Source organism: Planococcus citri, chromosome 3 (assembly GCF_950023065.1).
Source record: "Planococcus citri chromosome 3, ihPlaCitr1.1, whole genome shotgun sequence".
NCBI lineage: Eukaryota > Metazoa > Arthropoda > Insecta > Hemiptera > Pseudococcidae > Planococcus > Planococcus citri.
In genome coordinates this window covers 40491663-40507173 of record NC_088679.1, presented here as the reverse complement: position 1 = coordinate 40507173, position 15511 = coordinate 40491663, and the positions used below count along the sequence as shown (strand labels likewise).

The window sequence follows — 15511 nt, the reverse complement described above, 5'->3', positions numbered from 1 at the left end:
ATTAATTAAAACACCACTTTTTTTCGCTTGCTTTTTTACGGGTGTTGGAACCACTACTTGAAAATGATGAAATAGGAAAAATAACTGCCAAAGTGTACTCTATCCATTCCCGGTGTCAGAATTGTTCCATACTTCATAGTTCCACCGCCATGGAGCATAATGTGATGAAAAACTGCACCCTTCAATGTTACCCCCCGATTTCAATGTTACCCCAGTTTACGGTAGGGGGTCAAAAAAAGGATACACACCAAATTTTAATTTTCTATGTCAATTTGGTGAAATTTTAATTTTTTCGCATTTTTTAAACCGAATTTGATTTTTAAAAATTCGTCAAAAAAATCAAAAAATGCACCTAAAGCTTTGCCTGATGATGTATTTTGGGTACTCTTTCGATTTATGTAGTATACCTATTCGGTTCAAAAATTAGACACATAGAAAGTCATGTTTCATGTTTGTAACATTAGGTAAAAATAAAATTGTTGTTTTCATTTGTTATTATAGAAACATAAATTGTATTAGGTTTGTAGCACATAACAAAATAAGATTTACATGTTTTTTAAAAGAATAAAAATATAGGTAACCCAATTTTTGAGAAACGGTTATAGAAAAGATTTGGGCATTAGGAATCTTTCGTTTATGTAGAAAAATATAAATAATTCAAATCATGGCGGACATCCGGTGTTCCTTTTCCCGAAGAAAACAGAATAGTATAAATAACGGTTTTGCCGACAGAACGGTCAAAATAGAAGTCTACGAGAAATATATCGGAAAATATAGTGAGGATTTTTCGTGGCAGACAAAAAAAAACTATCACTTTGTAAGGAAGCCTTTATATGAAAAGATTTTGCCTTTTAGGATACGTGCTACTAACAAATATTGCAATCTGAGACTACTTTAGCTTAAAGCAAAGAAAAAAAAGTCGTATTTCTATGTACGTGTCAGATAATGTTGCTTTAATTTCCTTCAAATTCGAAACTTTTATGAATTCGAGTGGGTGCGAAAATCTTTTACGTTTGCATCAATACCTACTACCTACGTATAAGGTTTTGATTAGAAATTTTCAACGCTATTAATCAACGAATAACGAATCATATTTTATTCATTCAGAATCGAACGTCGATCTATTTCTGTATTAATTTTACATTAGTTAAGGACAATACATGATAGGTAGATCAAAATCTTGTTGGCACCTACCTACTTTTTCATTTTAAATACATAGGTGATTTTTTTTTTAAATATTATAATAAATAAACTATCATTGTCATCCAGAATTTCTCTACACGGCGGTAGCAACTTATTTTTTTTCAAATCGACTTTTGAATGCAGTCTAGGTATATTTTTTCAATAAAAAATAAAATACGATTTATTCTCAATCTTTTTGAATCATGTCTAATTTCCTCTTTTAAAAATGCCATCACATTTGAAAAATTTTCAACTGGAATCAAAATTTCCAATGCAAAGATCATTTCAGTCAACACTTGTAGACTGCCTCTCAACCCCTCTCTCCAAGGATATTTTGGTGCTCCTTGTATTATCCCATTCGCAACTTAGTAGGCCTACTCGAAAAACGTGATGAATTCTCAAGTTTCAATTTAAACACCACGTTCGCATTTAAATTCTGCACACCAACTTAAATAACAATTCCAAAGCAAAATTATTCGTTTCACTATCAGAATAGGAAATCTAAGACCGAAATATTTGAAAAAAGAAAATCGTTTGTAAAAAAATCTCGGCTGTACTATACAAATGAAAATAAAAACGAAAGCAAGTTTGAAATTGTATATTTGTTTGGCTTTGGAAATTTGTAAAATAATACTCAAAAATTCTGGCAAACCAAGCGAGCAGAACAATATGATTCATCAAATCATTAGATAACATTGTTTTGGCAAAACCTAAGTAGGGTAAATAAGCAAACAAATAGAAATATTTAAATTTTTACCCGTATACATGATCGATTGTGAAACGCAGTCACGTTCGATTTCGACGTAAATTATTTATCTCGCTAAAAGATGGTACAATTGTTTCTCGAATTCGCTCAACCCTTGTTAACTGGTAAATTAATACGAGAACGAGAGAAGTTGTAAGTGCAACAATATAATGGTAACTTTGTTGTATGGTGTATTCCTAATTTTGCTAATGGCCTTTAACATTCCACCACATCATATTCGTTTAAGTTTATTATCCTCTCGATGTAAATCTCCATGTTTTAATTTCACTTTTAAGTTTTAAATTATTCCTAATCTTATTCTCATGCGTCCGGAATCAAATCCGAATCAAATTTCACTAAACTTGGTGAAAATCTAGTCGGAATTTATGGCTTTAGGTATAGTAAATTATTGCATGAAATTTTGCGTGTTTTTTTTACAAACTTTTTTCGTGCTTGGTTTGTTTTTCTTTCTTCAGCAAATTCAATGTAATGTGATTCGGATTCAATTTATTTGTTCCTGTAACTGTATATTATGTTTAATAGATGAATAAATGTACATATGAATTTATGATAATTTAGTAGGTGGGTATTGGTAGGTACATGCGAAATAAAAAATTGAGAAAGAATGACGGCGCAAAATTTTTACAATTGTGATTGTGTTATTGATTTTTAGGTAGATAAGTATGTGACAAAGATGAGGTATCTTCACATAAAGCTATACCTACCTACACGTCTTCCGATTTTCAAATAGCTTCGACAATTATTAATAGCTACCAATGCATAAAAAAGAGCAGTTATTTTTTGGTAGAATTTAGGGACGTAGAAATGAAATTTTCCATTTCGTATTGTATTGCTTTCTTCAAAACAAATTTTTGTGTTGCAGAAGAGACCAAAAAAAAAAACATCTTGCGCAGTAGGCAAGATTAACCGACTTTGCGCTGTTATACAGGAAAATAAACAAACAATTAAACAATTGGTTTTATAAACAATTTGAGTATCATGACGATATGAATAATGTTATTATTATCCCTGCTATGTAGAATGTTGAGATTTTTTTGTTGAAAAAAAATTACCAGTTACTTACCAGACATTACCTCAAAATTTACCAATTTTTACCAATTTACCAAAGTTTATCAATTTACCAAAATTTACCAATTTACCAAAATTTACTAATTTACCAAAATTTACCAAATTACCCAAATTTACCAATTTACCCAAATTTACCAAAATTTACCAATTTACCAAAATTTACCAATTTACCAAAATTTATCAATTTACCAAAATTTACCAATTTACCAAAAATAACCCCAGCAATTTACCAACATTTTACCTCAGTAATTTACCAGACATTACCCATTAATTTACCAATTTTCCAATTTTCCAAAAATTACCCCAGCAATTTACCAATTTTTTATTACCCCAGTATTTTACTTCCAAAGGTTGACACAAATTCAACAAAATAAATTACCCCACTAATTTAACAATACCAAAAATTACCTCAGCAATTTACTAAAATTTACCAATTTACCAAAAATTACCCCAGTAATTTACCAAAATTTTTGACCAACTTTATTGAAAAACTGAAAATTACCCCAGCAATTTACGAAAATTTAACAATTGGAATACCAATTTACCAATAAAAATTACACCATTAATTTACCAAAACAAAAATTACCCAAGCAATTTACCAAAATTTTCGACCAACTTTAATTACGAGTAATTCACCAAAAATAACTAATCATTTTATTTACTAAAAATTACTATTAATTCACCAAAAAAAAAACAAAATTATCAAAATTTACTGGCTATTTACCAAAAACTTAATGTTTTTTGTTAAAACAAAAATTACACTAGAAATTTTTGAAAAATTTTGATTTTTATGGCAAAAAAATTTTGGACGGATAAAATTAACAAAAAAATTGACAAAAAAATCAACAAAAAATTTTCTCCTATTGACTCGCGCGGGATTCGAACACCCGACCTCCGGCGCACCAGTCTGCAACCTACACACCCTAACCACCCCATCTGTTTCTTGGGGGTGAGCCGTTTGCGAGATATAAGGGTTTACACAAATTTCTGCTTATCCATAACGTTGAAACACACTTAAACGTTCATATCTCGTAAACGGCTGAATCGATTTCGACCAAATTAAAAATTTCTCTAGTTCAGTATCAAAGCAATATTTTGCCATCATCAGTTTCGACTTAAAGTTCGGAGCTTTTGAGTTCAGCGTGACACAAATTTATACATAAATTGATATACCTATAAATATATATATAAATATATATGTAAACTTATCTCGTTTTGCGCCATACGTCTTATCGTGATCAGCACACTCCAAAACGTCAAGAAAACCCACCCCCACCCAAATCCTCAACCATCATGACAAATACAATACCTCACTTTTCCATTTCACGGCAAAGTCGGTAAAAGATGCCTATCTATTTATGCCTATACGCGCAGTAAGATGTATACAACCTTGATTTTTAAAAAACACACAATAAAAAAAAGGAGAATTTTGTCTAGACGTCAGAACAATCTAAGCTTTCTTAATTGACTTTGAATTCTACGATAATCATCTTCAAAAGAAAAAAAAAATCAAAACCGTTTCGTAAAAATTATTTTGTAGTCAAAAACTCGGGAGAAGGGGAAATCCATTTTTCAGATTATTCACAAACTTTTACTTTGATGAAAATTTTAGAGAATAGTTATTTTTTTAAAAACTTTAATTGTAGATATGTATTTATCAAAACCATCAATGTGATGAACTTACATTATTAAAAACCCCGCTGCTTCGCTCTGAGAGGCTTAAATGAAAATTGAATCCAAAGTAATTTTCGTTTTTTTTTTCTTTAGCTAAATGTAAATATTGATACACAAATAAAAGTTTGTATAAGAACTAGAGCCAAAAGTCGCCGCCAATGATAACACTAGGCAACTATTTTGAACTTTTTTTGTGTGCTTGGATTGAAAATGGGCTTAACTGATAGTTTAGGCCATAAAACAAAAATAAATTAAAAACTGCTGGCCAACCGCAAATAGCCCATTTTTTACAAAAATTTGGCTAAAAATTCGGCTGAAAATCCAGTTTTTTGACTCTGGAAGAAAGTCAAATTGATTTGGAAGGCTGAAACCTGCAAAAGGCACTTGGGGTACATCCTTCCAATGTACTGTGAAAATTTGTACCCTCTAGGGACATTTGTACATAGGAGCTACAGGGTGTTCTAAAAGATGAAAAAAAACCTTGAAAATAGCTGAAAAATCCACTTTTCTCACCCTGGAGAGGGGTCAAATGGGTTTGGAAGACTGAAACCTGCGAAAAGCACTTGTGGTACATCCTCCCAATGTACTGTGAAAATTTGGACCCTCTAGGTCAATTTGGAGGGGCTGTAGGTTTGGCTAAACGTCAAAAAACACGCAAAAATCCACTGTTTTGACCCTGGAGAGTCAAGTGGCACCATTCCATTGTATTCTAGACATTGGGGCTCCCTAGGTGAATTTTAATAGTGGTTTGGGGTCAAAATAGGGCCAAAATCAGGGTTTTCCCACCTTAAATGGGGTGGGAATGACCTAAGAAGCTGAAATTTGGATATGTTGTTTACAATGGCGTTCGAAAATGGCCGTTTTGCCCCACTTCAAGAGTTCGTAGCGACATCCGTATTGTTTTGCGATAAAAACCAAGGTCATTTTCGGATTCTACGCACTTTTTTAAGTAAACTACTTTCCCCGATTTTTGATTTTCGAAGTTTCAAGCGCATAAGACTAATTTTTCTTGTCGTCGTCGTAGTTGCGCTCCTTTACAGGAGATAGCGTATACTTCCATCTATATCAGCCGGTTTCTAGCATATCTGATAGTTTCTTTCTGGGTCTTACAGGGAGAGTTGGCCGGTGAGTTTGTTGTTAAAATCTCCAATCGTTCCCTCCCTCTTGTAGTTCTTCCTTGAATTTTCCCCTGTACTGCTAGCATGAAAATGCCGTTTTCTCGTATTTTATGAGCTAAATACTTTAGCTTTCTGTTCTTTATATCTTCTACTACAACTTTCCGCTCCTCCTGGTTGGTAATGAAGTCCTTCCATGAGATCCATAGTAGCCTTCGATAGCACCACATCTCAAAAGCAGATATTTTCTTCTCGCGTTCTGTACTCATGGTCCATGTTTCACAGGAATACTTCAGAATGGTCCATACGTAGCATTGCATAATTCTCTTTCTCAGAGCTAGACTCATCGTTCGATTTCCCAGCACATTGGCTAGGTTGTTAAAGGCGCTTTTTGCCATTCCAATCCGTGATTTAATTTCTTTATGATCTCTACCATCATTATTTATCAGCGCTCCAAGGTATCTGAATTGATTTACATTTTCAATTTCTTTAGTTCCAATGTTGATTTTGACCTCCTTGAAGTCTCCTTTTCTAAATACAAAAATTCAATTTGAACTTTGGGTGAACACAGTTCCGTGCCACGATTACGTGGTGGAGTAACTATTATGCAAATAAAAATCTTCCGTATGCGCTTGAAACTTCAAATATCGAAAATCTGGGAAAATAGTTTATTTAAAAAAGTGCGTAGAATCCGAAAATGACCTTGGTTTTTTTCGCAAAACAATACTGATGTCGCTACAAACTCTTGAAATAGGGTAAAAACGGATATTTTTGAAACTTTGATCATCTCTTCTGACCACTAAAACAACTCAAATTGAAAACCCCCACTATGTTTTTTGTTTTAAGGTCTAAAGTATCGATTAAGCCCATTTTCAACCCGAACACAAATTTGTCGTTGCCTAGTGTAATGGAACATCAATCCAGAAAAATAAAATTCCGAAAAAAGGCGCAATTGGGTCACTGAAATTCTACGAAACTTCTATTATGGCAGTATTGAAATTGAAATCGTTTCGATAGGCTCATTTCCGGTACGAATGAAAAGAAAATTATTCATATCTATAGGGCCTGAATTTTCCATCAAAAAAATTATGAAACCTCAAAAACAAATATTTTCCTTACTCCTCGTTGAAATTTTGACCTATAAACACCGTGATGGTGTCTTTCATCTATGTACTTTTTCCCGCTTATTTCACAGTTTTTCTTAATCAAAAATTCACACTTTACATGCTGGTACTAAATAAGCCTCGAGATTTTCATCTTTAAGCCACAAGGCAGAAGTATGTAATTGTGTCACTTAAAAAATGGGTGACATCGATGTCTGAATGATGGAGAATTTCCTACTTTCTATATCCGGGTAGAAAAAAAAAGAAATGATCGTTCTCTTCGAAATTTTCAACACTAGTGTACCAGTATAGGCCTACTTTATAGGTACATGCACCTATTTTCAAATATAAAATAGACATTCGTTTCATCTCCATATGAAAGGTTTTTTGTGTTTTTCATACCAAGTGACATCCAAATCCAAAATATGCTAGCAGACGTCTAATAGCACAACTACCATGTTTACCTATGATGTTTAAACTTGGGAAAGAAAAGCAAAATGTTCTCCAGACATTTCCTGTCAGCTTGGAAGAAAATCCTCATTCGAAAAATTTGTTACCACGGGGAGATGATACACGAGTAAACGTAGAAATCTACTTGTAGGTACCTACATATTTTTGTCTGCACATGAAAAACGAAAGAGATAATATAGGTAACAACGACCCATGTACGAGAGAATTTTAATGGAAGAAATTTTCAAAAGAATGTGATTAAAAACTGAAACAAGACAAAAGTACCTGAACCGGTAACTAAGAACAATTCCTTTAAAAACTACACTTCATTCAATGGCTGAACTTTATAATTACAACGGAAAAAGAGAAGTGAAAAAAAAAGGAAACGTGAAAATATTACTCATACAGCGTGAGTATAATATTTGTTGTGCTAGCGTCGACGAACGTTAATTTGAAAATTTTGATTCATGTTTATCAAAAGAGATAAAAAATAAAAAAAACATGACAGCTACCTCAACGCCTCAGGATATTAGTGCATACAAACACCCTTTTTTTTTCAACCTTTCAAACGGTTTTAACGTAGAAAAAAAAATCACATTTTTGTATAAAAGTACAACTTTATTAGGCCTACATTCACGTGATGTGAAGCGAGAAACGTAACGTTATAACGACAAATGTAATAAAACTTGATACCTATAGCGTTTTTGAAAAATTCATTCCATGCGAATAAATTTTGAGTTTTTTCCTACCTGCTTTTTTACGACTGGAAACTTTGAAATGAAAAAAATGACGGATATTTTGCGTTTTGATGTAGCGAAACATATTAAAACGTCAAAGCTGAAATTATTATGCTCAAAGCATTAAGTCATCTCCGCGTTTTCTTGGATATAATAATACTAATTTTAAAATTTAGCAACCATATCGGGATAAAAAAATGTCTGTCAACGTTTTTTCCATCAAGATGAAGAGTATCGTTGGTGGGTACGTTGTATAAATAAGCGAAGAGATTTATGTATAGTAAGTTTGGTGGTAGAAAGGGGGAAGCGAAGAGTGCAAATCGTGAACTAGAAATTTGACAAGAAAAAACACAAAACATAATCAACGTTCAACTTATGTAGTACAGAAACTGAAAAATTCATATTTCCTCAGATTAAGATTCAAAATTTTCATCTCTTTGAAAGCTACCTAATCTTTCAGCTTTTCTTCGTCTTTAATTTTGACTTTTTAAAAGCCGCTGGGAAGCAGTCAGAAAATCTTCCAGAAACGTCAATAGCTAATCAAGTATTATCCATCAGTTAGAGAAGTACCTAGAATTCATATGTAGGTATACTTATTAAAAAATCATGTTTCTGGGAAACTTATCAACGCCTGCAGTTTGGAAATTGGACGAACATACACCCATGAATCCTAAATACATTGCCTATGCTCATGATGGAAGGCTGTACATTTCTACTCTACAGCACACCACACCACACACCCTACGTTTCTAGCAAAGTAAACTTGTTTCATGGGTCATTTATCTCCTAAAATGACTTGCTGAACTCATCTAAAAAAAAAAAAATTAAAAACCTGACCAAAGCAATATCTCTTGCTCCAGGTATTTTCCTTTCTACTCATTACACGCTGGAGAATATATCAGCCTGGGAAATAAATTTGATCTTAATCTGCAGTTAAGAATTTCAGAGGTTTCGTTAAGCTACAATTAATTTTCGTTACTTTGCTAAGTTATTTTACACATAGAGCACGACTTTTAATTTTATCCGGGTTCATAAAATCTTTAGGGCTTAGGTTTGTAATCTTATTAACCAATGATGCAATTTGCTAAAGTTGCTTGTACACAGAAAACGGTCGTATTTACCTTTCAAGCAAGTAAACATCGTGCCACCGTTCATTCTTATTAATTCAAGATATTATGTTAAGAGATGATCTTTCTAAACAAATTAACACTTTTAAGCTTCGTCATGTTTGACGAATGTTTAAGCCAATTACATGAGCGTCTCCGTTTCGTCTCGACACGCCGATGGTAACTTTTTAAGTGTGACTTTTCGTATGAATTTTAATTTTAATGCTAGCACGCACTTATATTAAGTATAACGAATTTAAGCATAGTCAGTGTGTATTTGGTATCATTATTAGAAACTGAGGATTATAGTAATTAAAAACGAAGTACTTTTTGTTGGATCATGTCCAGGAACAAAAACGCCAATCGACCTTTCGCCTGCACAAATATATAATTCCGTTCGACAAACATTTATTATGATTGTGTTTCTATCCTGGTTTTGAAATTAAGAGACCGATTTCTTGTTGGGATTAGGACTGATTTTATAGGAGAAAAAAAGTTAGAATTAGTATACCGTATATAGTTGCGTGAATTAAAATTTTTATTTAGGTACTTTGGCCGAGTTTTGGAACGCTTATACAGGGTGTTCTTACGTTTACAATGGATAGGTAGGTACCTAGCTCCTTCTCTAGATTTATCAGGCAAGGCAATTCATCTCAAGCTAATTGGGGTTGGGATGATTTTTTAGTTTTATGACGTGAATTGTACTCTCGATATTATATAGAGCTGTACCCGACGGTAAAAGTGTTGGGGTGGTAGGGAAGGTACCCTACCCAAGTACCCAGTAATAATCACAATAGGTGACTTTGTATACACCTACACTCTAAACTTTCGTAGTCAAATATTTAAGGAAAAATAATTCGAATGTAATCTCATCTATTAGTATCTGCGAAGAAAAAAATACTACCGCGCATTTTCACAACATGTCGTAGCTTTACCATCCTACCCTCGTCTTATACGATAATAATTCTTTCAAACATGAACCATCACACAAAAAGGAACAATGCAGTCGTCATATTTTCTCCAACAGTATAACATTTTTAACTCGGAGCAAAAAGTACATTTCCAAGCCAAGATAGCCTTTAAAAAAATACCGCCTATACCCTTAGCTAATCTTACATAAAAATTACGTGACCAAAATTGTTAATGATTTCTTTTTCTTTTTCATTCAAAAAGGAAATGTTTCTGATTAAAAAAAGAAGAAGGAAAAAAAACGCAAAACTTGGCGGATATAAATTTCTAATAAAAACAACAAACACAATAAAAACGTAAAACGTATTCAAAATTTCATTTTTATTTTATTTCCCGTTATATTTCACGCTGTGCAGAACATGGAATGAAAATAATTAAAAGCTAGTGCGAATCGTTTGTTAAAAGATTGTTTTTCCCTATAAAGTGAATATAATTAGCTAGCCGTCGATTTTATTTAAATAACGAGGATAAAATAAGCACCAAGGTAGTACCTTTCCTCTCTTCTAGTTTTAAAAAATGATAATTTTAAATCACATAAACTATATTTTTACCCACAAACTCGATAAACTTTTTCTGTTCGCAGCAGCTTATACCTAATAAAAAACACGAAGAAAATTTCAGTCAAGTTTTATAGTTTTATGTTACTTAATCAACGGACAACACGAAAAAGAGAGAAAAAAACTCAATTGTATGAAAAATTTCAGTTTTTATTGCCGTAGGATAGCGGAAAATGGATTTATTCTGACGAATAAAAATACTGTAGAGGAAAACAATTTTTCAAAACCATTCGTCATTTTTAAAATCCTAACGCAAAAAAATAAAACGATTATCGAGCAATTTATTGTTCCAATAACCGACCCTTGAGTTTATCTACACGAAATTGGCATTATTTACTAAGATGTAGAAAATACTTGTTATATACTTGGTGGGAAATTTTCGAGAGTAATTCTGGATACATGCGAGTTTCGTTTAAATAAATTGAGAGCTGAAATAATAAATTTTGCGAAACTGCTATAGGTATTCTGAGAGTGTAATCATTTTAATATTAAACAGGCACGGTTTGTAAATTGATTTAAAATATAGCCTCATTTAAAAATTGAAAAAAAAACTCAGAAGTGATACCTAAACTGCAGCATATTGATACGTAAGGATTTTGGAGAATTTTGATAACTCATTACTTAGGTAGGGTACCTACTATTGAAAATTTTACTATATTAAAGGGTCGTATATCTTAAAATTTCATGGCTAACACTCAAAATATCGGCCGATTGACAATTTAATAGGAAATATTTGAATGATATGTATTACGTATCCTTCATTTATTTATTTTTCGTTTTTAATGATTTTTTTTTCGGAATGAAGGATAAATGAATTTGATTTTCTTCTCAATAAGAACTGTTCCAGCTGAAATTTATTTCATCTAATATATGTAGCTTAACAATTTTGAATTGTTACGCACCACCCAAGTATTTTATTATAGTGCTACTTAAACCTCGAATTGTGAGAATGAAGGCACATGATAGGTTTTATCTTCTTCTATATTTCACTCAACATGTGATTATAAAATCGTATAAAGTGAATTTTCCGTCAAAACGGCCAACACCTTTTCTAAAGGAGATTTTCTCTCGAATTAAATCCTATAGTTGTTTATTCGGACTCCGAGCAACTCGATTCATTTCATGTTTACACTTAAGTGATTAAGAAAACAATGAGTCTTTCACAAGTTGCTCGAATTATCTTTTATTGTGAGTACCTAGATTTTTTCCTTTGGGTATTGAGTTTAGTTTAGCATAGATTGAAAGAAAGTATCGGAGTGTATAAGTAGGCAGGTAGTTGGTAAAGTAGATAGGTAAGTATCTGTGGTGTACTGAAAAGAAAAAAAACGTATTTCAACCGAACGAAGCATATTCTTCTGTCTGCCTTTTAGATAAATGAGATGTTAAGCATTGTACTTTGACGTTCATTATGTTGCCAAAAGGACTCGCTTTTTTTTCTGCATTGGAAAAAAAGTCGCTATTATCCACCAATTGTAAGTTATCAGAACTTCAGGCTTCTGATTCATTTTTTTGTTTTGTACTGTAATTTAAAATATCCATTAAATGAATCAGGTACCTATGTAGTTTGGAATTCACCTACAAGATGATGAGGATGTGATAGTTCACTTTCAAAAATTGGATACTTATTAGTTATCAATTACTCACCTACCCATGTGTATTTTATTGCTTTTAAGTAGAGATTGAAAGACTCTTCTTAAAAAATATTTCGCTTCTTCACTTCATTTTTTAAATTTAAAAAAAAATCAAAATCCCACCAAAATTCTTTTTTGTTTAAAAAATCAAATTTGGGGTACGACTTTTTTCAAACCCACTCGTATCACAAAAATACGTAATTAAAAATTGGGTGTCCCTTCCAAAAAAAAAAGAAAAAAGAAAAAAAAGAAAGTAGGCAAAAATACATATAAAAGTATGCCTAAAATTGTTGGAAAACCAGACCTTACCAATTTTTCTGAACTGAGAATTGACTTATTCCTCCTACCATGATTTTTTCCAACATAAAAAAGTAAAAAAAAAAAAAAAAAAAAAGGTAGGTTGTATTCTTACTTCTTTTATGCATGTCTTTAACACTCGCTTGGCACATCTTTTGTTTTACTTTTGTGCATTCATCAGAATTACTGCAACCTTAATAATACATACAAACCTTCCCCACTCATTTTCAAACCTCGAGGTAGAATTAAAAAATGGTATACAATTCTAAAAAAATACCTGCCATTTTAAATTTTCACTACCTACCTAATTTTTTGAAGAATGCAATAAATTTTATTTTCATGTATGAGTGGTTGCCTACAATGAATAAATGAGGAGGTTTGGATTCGATAAAATTGAGCTATGTACATGTTGGTTCTGGCGATGATTTTTTTTAAACTAGGGATGCAAATTCAAGTTTGAGACGCCATGATGTGGTGTATGACTAGATGTTAACATATTTTTATCCAGTTTTTTGTATCTAAAATAATTGAAAAATATTTAAATACATAACCTAAATGGAAATAACTATCGCACTTCGATATGTATTTAATTTAAATATTTTTTTAAAAAAGATTTAATTAAATTTTATCCAGAAATTTCATCCATTACAGTTACAAACATGCACTTACTCGTTCTTTCTAATAAATTAAATAATGATTTACATTTGTATTTTTGCGATCCCAAAAAAAACTATGTCTCAACGGACGGTAATATACCATCATTTGAAAATTTAAAAAATAATTACGATTGAAAACTGAAACCGTGTTATGCACACACCAGCAGGAATCCATTATCTACGTACCTGCAGTATCAACTTTATCGTTTAAAACATCCACCTTACATTTTTACGTAATTTACCATTTAAGGTTAGGTAATAAAAAAATAATTAAATCGTAATGTTAGGCATTTATGAAATACGATAATTTAAATTAAAATAATACGCCGAATAAAATTACCTGTTCACGTGCGAAGCTGATCAACGAATTCTTCGTCGAAAAATTATGGTAAATTCGAAAAAGCGAAAATTAAAAAGCCGGCCGGCCGGCGGCAATCAGTGTCGTTTACCCGATTGTATGGAATACCAATAACAAACTGTGGTAGTAAGGTAACCCATCGCATGTAGTACGCTCTGTAGTAAGAAGTACTCCCCTGAAATTGCCTACTTGTTTCCCCTTTATCATTGTAAGGCCGGCGCCGACGCCATCAATGAAAGCGTCATATTTCGTTTCCATTCCGCACAGTATACAATGTTGACCATTTTACATTTCCTGGTGTTTCTCTTATAGATTTATTAGGCGTGATTAATACACATATATATATTTTTTTTCCTCAAACGCGAAAATGTTTAAAAATTGATTGCAAAGCGCTTTTTGTTATAATGGAAAATTTATTTCCAAAAGGAAATTACAATTCAATTATTTGAAATGATGGAAATGGAAAGAATAGATAAGCGATGCGAAGGTTTTCATTCGCTATGAGCACAGCTTTAAAGCGCATCATTATTATATTTTCAATTTTTTTTTTCTAAAGAAATATTTTCAAAAACTTGATTTGCGAAAAATTTTAATTTTTTATTTTCTTTTGTGCAATCAATAGAGGAAAAAATGCGTAGTAATACGGGCTTATCTTTTACCTACATTAAAAACAGATAGAATATGACCATCATAACAAATGATTTTATAGGTATAGTGCAAGTTTAAACTTTAATTAAAAATTCTTAATGTGGATCGTATAAAATTTTACGATATTTTGAGTTTTTATTATTATATGCAGCATTTTAAAATAGGTACAGCATCACACTACCGATGAAATATTCATTCGGTAGAAAGGAACCTGTCTGAAAGTTTTCAAAAATTAAATTTCAATTTTTTCGAACAGCTAAGAATTATAAATTCAGGCGTAATTTTTAACAGTCGTACCGGCATATCGTTCATACAGAGACGTCTTCTATCACGTACTATAAAATAGCGAGGTTTTTCCATGAATTTTAATAAAGACCCGACAACCTTTTACGACCTTTCTGTTTTACAACATTCTATAACGGTGCAGCCACACTTTCATTTATCAAGTCTCTTGGCGATCCTTTAGAAAAAGTCATTTAACATAGTATCGCCGTATGGCATACTTACCGCTTTACTCTCTATCAAAATGAACAAAAAACGCATGCCGTTTAATCCCTTTAATACTGAAATATTTTCATGTTGAGCATCTCAGTCTCAGGCGTGATGGTAATGAAAGAAAAAAATCAATTGTATGAAAAATTTCAGTTTTTATTGCCGTAGGATAGCGGAAAATGGATTTATTCTGACGAATAAAAATACTGTAGAGGAAAACAATTTTTCAAAACCATTCGTCATTTTTAAAATCCTAACGCAAAAAAATAAAACGATTATCGAGCAATTTATTGTTCCAATAACCGACCCTTGAGTTTATCTACACGAAATTGGCATTATTTACTAAGATGTAGAAAATACTTGTTATATACTTGGTGGGAAATTTTCGAGAGTAATTCTGGATACATGCGAGTTTCGTTTAAATAAATTGAGAGCTGAAATAATAAATTTTGCGAAACTGCTATAGGTATTCTGAGAGTGTAATCATTTTAATATTAAACAGGCACGGTTTGTAAATTGATTTAAAATATAGCCTCATTTAAAAATTGAAAAAAAACTCAGAAGTGATACCTAAACTGCAGCATATTGATACGTAAGGATTTTGGAGAATTTTGATAACTCATTACTTAGGTAGGGTACCTACTATTGAAAATTTTACTATATTAAAGGGTCGTATATCTTAAAATTTCATGGCTAACACTC

At 31.9% G+C, this 15511-nt stretch overlaps 1 protein-coding gene across 5 annotated transcripts in view; it reads right to left on the bottom strand.

Moving 5' to 3' along the window:
- Nucleotides 1-13815, bottom strand: part of Dscam4 (Down syndrome cell adhesion molecule 4) — a 101862-nt gene extending 88047 nt beyond the window's left edge. For all 5 annotated transcript variants that reach the window (XM_065358643.1, XM_065358647.1, XM_065358645.1 and 2 more), the window contains exon 1: nt 13652-13815. The gene's annotated coding sequence lies outside the window, so the exon portion shown is untranslated. The remainder of the gene's footprint in view (nt 1-13651) is intronic.
- Nucleotides 13816-15511: the final 1696 nt, after the last annotated feature.